The following is a 6,037-nucleotide window of genomic DNA, read 5'->3' as shown; positions in this document are numbered from 1 at the left end:
TTATGCATAAATATGAACAAAATTTATCAGAGATGATAGAGAATGGGAGACAAATCGAATGGGCCTAAAACAATAAGGATGCTCTGTGAAACTATCAAAAAAGACCAAAACAGGAAATGCATCTGGCCAAATGGGTTGCAGGTCTTTCACTATAAATGTTTTGAGAATGAGGTTTTGCAATCTTTACAGCAAACAATGCATGTTATTTTACAGAATGGAAAGACTTCCTCTTTTATCCTGGGATGGGGGAAGGCTAATCTAGGTTGTGAAGTTTATATTAGTGTAAGCTAATATAAAGTGTTTAATTTATGTTCCATGAGGCAGATTTTTAGACTGTTGCTTCCCTGTCACTTACAAAGATTATTATTGTGGGAATGATAATTTCCATTTTAGGAACTCACTCTTGTTAATTTATCTGAGGACTAAGAGCACGGTGGCTCGTGGTTAGGACACTGCCTTGACAAGCAGCCAGCTCGCGTTTGAGAAACAAGCACTGCCATGAGGCAGGGTGAGCTCCTAACTGGGGCATGATAGGAGCCCCCAACTGGGTGTCCCCCAGGCTACAGTGATGTCACCGGCTAATTGTTTCAACCTGGAAGTGCCTTTGTACCTCCAGCATGACTGTGATGCGATCTTAGGACTCAAGTCAGTGATCTATTGCTGTCACGTATTGATTGGCCCTAGAAACTTTCTTTTCTAATAAATTACAGCCTGAATTCCAATTGTACTGGACTTTATTTTTATTTATTTCCTATGTAGAAAACATTTACATCTTTGATCTAAGTATATTTGTTCAGATATAAATTTCAATGACTTCGCTATATATACTTCTTTAAGTAAATACTCAAGACCTTCAGCTTTGAATTTAAAGAATGCATAAGTTGGTTTGGCTAAAATCCACTGCACAATTATAATGAATTTGAACAGCTTTTTAAATACCATGATATTCAAGTTTACTATTTTTTTCAGGGTAAAACACATGTCAGAATTAAGACGGGTAAATTAATTTTTGTGTTAATGATACTTCATTATTTTAAAATAGATTTTGATAAACTGACCTTCCTATGAAAGGGTTGAAAAATAAATGCCAACAATGCTTTTCATTATTACGTAAACAGAGAAACAGATGGGCTTACTTTTAGAAATGAAAGAGAGAAAGAGAGTTTGCATGACAACATAGAAGTATGGAAAGGCTAATAAATTTATACAGGTTGGCCAAGTCAAAGCCAGCTATGGTAATAATTTAGAGTGCTTGCTATGACTGTAAAAGCATAAGTGAGATTTGCATTTAAAATAGGATACTGACTAACAAATACAATTAAAAATTAAAAGGGCAGTTTTATTACTGTAAACCCAAATAAATTGGATAAAAGTTAAAACTGGTAGTATAAAGAAGCTGATCAGTTGGCTCTAAGAGTTAGATTTTAACTATGTTGAAAGGCATCCTTACTTCCTAAAGTTGGTATATTGTTGTTCCCGAACAGAACCGAGTAACTTTTGAAAGTCTGTCTGTTTGCTAGGCCTTTGAGAGATAAATATAATATAATATAATGTAATGTAATGTAATGTAATGTAACGTAACGTAACGTAATGTAACGTAACGTAACGTAACGTAACGTAACGTAACGTAACGTAACGTAACGTAACGTAACGTAACGTAACGTAACATAACGTAATTGCTCCATCATTGCAGGCTTCTCCTTGAGCAGAGGGTTTGACTAGGTCCCTTCCAACTCTATTATTCTGTTATAGTTGGCATAACTGCTCCTTGAGAATCAGTTTTGTATATTGGTGAAAGCACTAGCTATGAGTTCTAGTCCTACCTTAGACCTGAAGTTAGCTGGTGACTTTGGCCAGTCACTCTGTCAGTTTTAGGAAGAAGGCAATGAAAAAAGTTGCCAAGACATTTTCATGGGTATTGGCAGGAGTCAAGATTGATTCAAAGTCAAACAACTACCATCACCTCAAACATCTCTCCATAGAGCTATTTCCATACTTCTTATCGGTCCTACAAGGTAAGACCAGATCAGGAAGCTGACTCCATAGGGAAACTACTTTATTGAGATAGGTTGTAATAACTATAGATTAATATATCAGTTGTAGTAAACTATAGTAAAGTCTATAGAACTACTTTCATTGAGAGTTGCTAAGATAACAGAATCCTGCAGATCTGATTATGTTGCACCCACTCTTCTTATTCATATTTCAGTGAGTTAGAGAGGTGTCTGTCTGAGCCTCTTCCAAATATTAACTGTCTGTTGTGGACATACAATATTTTTTGGCAATGTTGCCAACGTTGGCCTTGGCAACAGAGCTGGCAGAACTCCATCTTCTGTATTCTCTATTTATCATTTGGGCTTATCATCTGAAGATGAAGACAGGAGGAGGTTTCTGTTTTCTTTCAGAGCAGAAGTTGTGCTTCTTTGCTTCAGCCTTCGTGGTACCAGTTCATGTTGCATCACGTCTGTTAATTCAGTGAAACTCTAGTTTAAAATATAATCTAGCATATTAATATGTTTATTTTAAACATTTGCATTTTGCCTCTCATTAAAGATCTTGAAGAGTAAATATTTACAGTAAAATATTACAACAAACTGAATGAGCTGAACAAGGAATACATATCCTCATTTGCTAGAAGGCCAGCATAATCTTATACACATCTGTTCAAACGTTATGTTGGGTAAATCTCTCAGTTTCTTCAGACTTAAATGTAGCTTCTACCATTTCTCCAACCACATGAGAATTTTCTTTGAAAAAGACATGCCAAATTTTGACATCAATTTCTACATTACATGTATATTATATACAACTTTGCCTATTGCATATACTGTATATCATATGTCCTGAAGTAGTCAATTGTGTGTTTTATTTTGATGAAAATGGAAATTTAGTGACCCTAATATTTAAATTTCTGTCTGCATTATCTAGGTAGAAAATGGCACTGAAAAAAAATTACATTTGGAAGGATAATTGCATTATAATCCATGCATTGGTTTGAATTTCAAGTTTGTTTGCAAATATAATTTGCATTAAAGTATGAACTGAACACATGCACGCAACGCAAATACTTTTGATTTTTACAGGGGAAGGTTTACAATACAACTGTCAGTGACATTTATTTCAGAAATTTAAAAACAAATGATATAGTAATCCAGGTAAACACAATAAATGGCTAAATGAAGAAAATGTACATATTAAGTTAAAAAAAAAGGTAAAGGTTTTCCCTGTTTAGTCATGTCTGACTCTGGGGAGTGTGCTCATCTCAGTTTTCTAGCTGATAGAGTGAGGTTGTCCAAAAAATACTTCCATGATCATGTAGCCAACATGATTATACCCCAAGGTGCATGAATGTTTTCACCATAGTGGAACCTATTTATCTACATTCATTTGCAAGTTTTCGAACTGGTAGGTTGGCAGGAGCTGGGGAAACAATTTCCCTGTCAGGTGGTACATGGGTCTCAAACTTCCAAACTTTGGGTCGACAAGCCCAGCATTTTAACTTCTAGGCCATCATGTTCACATATTAAGTACCATTCAGTAAATCTGAGCCAACAGTATTTTTATCCAAACTAGACAAAATATGAACTATTTTATCATTAGCATCTTACATCCTGAACATTAATTCCTCAATAAACTCCCTTCTAGTAATGGTGTTTCTTTTTTTAGCAAACTCCTGAACTAATTAGGAAGATGTCATTAATTTAAGAAAATGGGAGAACAATTGCTGCTGTTTAATTCTGGGCACTAAAGAGCACACATCTTCAAATTGCCATGATTGATAAACACTGAGCTATAGCATCAACATGATTAAGTCATGGAGAATTCTACAAACAATAAAGCAAATTTTTTCCACATTCAAAACCCAAACCATACTGTCAGACAGTAGCAACTGTGCATGAAATAGATGTGACTGACCTGGAAAATGTACAGAAAGGGAGGTTATAAAACATAGCTTCACCTTGCTATTAAAGCAATATTAAAACAAAATATGGGCAGTTAATTCCTTGCTCTATTCCCACAAGGGCAAAGCTTAATACACACAGGACTTTTTTAAAAAATATATATATAACCCTCCAGGTAACCCATAATCAGAAGTCCATTTTGAGAAAATCCATTATCCTGCAATTTCTGCTGAAGTGAGCAAGATAATTAAAAATTACCAACCAAAGATCATAGGGGAAAATAATAAATTTAGCCAATATGATAAAATACTCCTCTATATTCTGATCTTCACTTTGTTAACTCCAGCTTCCTGGCAGAGAATCACATTGAGCACATAGTGTCCAGATTAGGATATATTAGTAGTTTTGATTGTACCCTTTCCAAGAACACACAACATGAATCCAGATGAAAGCTGTACATGAACTTTAGCTGAGAATATTTTTAAGGCTTTTTAAGGGAAAAATAATGCACCTGGAATGGCAAAAAAATGATATACAGCTACAAAACTACAATTTTTTGAGTATTTTAGATGAACAGTCTAGATACCCTGTACTTACTAGAGGCATTACACTCAAATATTTGAAGATATTAATTTGCTCTTTTAAAAGTCCATAAGCTGTCTGGTATGAACTCTGGAGCTCTCGGCAAAAATTAAGACCTTAATTTTAGTATGGTTGACTTTTAGGAAATCTTCATTATAGCACACAGGCAGGGCCCATGTACAAGTCTAAGTGCTATTGCTATTACAAATATATTAGTATTATCTCATCCACATAAGAAAAAGATTAGGATCTGTTTATTAACCAGCTTCAGGAGACGGTAGGCAGAATTGTTTATGCTGGACACAAGGATTTTTTAAACAAAAATTAAAAAACAGAGAGTTAAGTTATGATACTGTCCTACCTAAGTCCTCTATGAATTGGAATTTTCATAGTATAACATTCTTGCATGCTGCACTATTTTTTTTAAATTTAGAATATTCATTATAGGAGTACATATCAATCTACAGTAGTGGCCAAAATTGGGGAAACCTTTTGGGAAAAATGTACAGTAGAAATGCCACCTTTGGTTAAGTTTCCACCAATTTTTCTTCTAATTTCTTTATAACTGTAACCTTGTTTACTTAATAATACTATTTTACATCGCTTATTGGGCAACCAGTCAACTTTTTGCACCATTACTTTAATTTTATTACGTTTTACAAGCTCACTAAATGAAAGAACACAAAAAAAACCAACCAACTTGATAGCGATCACATAACACACTGACAAATGTCATCTCAGCTTCAATACATGACATCAATAACTGAATCCTACTGTGATCTGATTGGCTCATTGCCAAAACAAGATGACACCTGATTGGGTTTCTAAACACTCATGCTTATTGGCTACAATCAGATGAAAGAAAGCTACCTCATATCAACCTAAGCAAGTTGTGCTTCCTTTTTCTGGTTATTTTGCTATAACTCTTCATAGAATACAGTACAGATAATTGAACAAACTTTGTTGCATTACATTCTTGATTAAATTATCTTTCCATTGATATATAATTTTATGGTACTTCTCCCCCCCAAAAAGTGGTGTTATTAGCCATCAAACCTCAAAAATACACTTTTCCTAAAAGATTTCCACAATTTTGGCCACTACTGTAATCTATAGCAGAATGTTTAATTTACAGCACAACTTCGTTCCAGAGATACATGAACATGAAATCAACAAAAATGTCAAATGTGAACTGAAATCAATAAAACCAGCATATAACACTGGACGTGGCTTAGAAAAATACTTTCTTAACTAAGTGCATCCAAGAAAGGTCATAAGCTAAAATAAAGCACTTGGCTCTAAACTCAGCCTTCTTTTCAACTAAAATGTGTTTGCTGTCAATCCAGTTGGAAAGTTTATTACATAGATGTTTAGCCTAAATCTTATTAATTATACTTCAAAATATGATGGTTGCTCTTTAAATAAATAAGCTCTGTAATGGCTAGGCCTCAGTCCTCTGGAATGAACAAAAGTGTGATTTATAAAAGACAAGAAAGAAGCTTAGCTCCCCTGCAGATTGCAAATGATATATTTATTAATTTAATTTCTATAGC

Source organism: Protobothrops mucrosquamatus, unplaced genomic scaffold, assembly GCF_001527695.2.
Source record: "Protobothrops mucrosquamatus isolate PMUCROS unplaced genomic scaffold, P.Mucros_1.0 scaffold128, whole genome shotgun sequence".
NCBI classification, from domain to species: domain Eukaryota; kingdom Metazoa; phylum Chordata; class Lepidosauria; order Squamata; family Viperidae; genus Protobothrops; species Protobothrops mucrosquamatus.
This window is presented reverse-complemented; position numbering follows the sequence as displayed.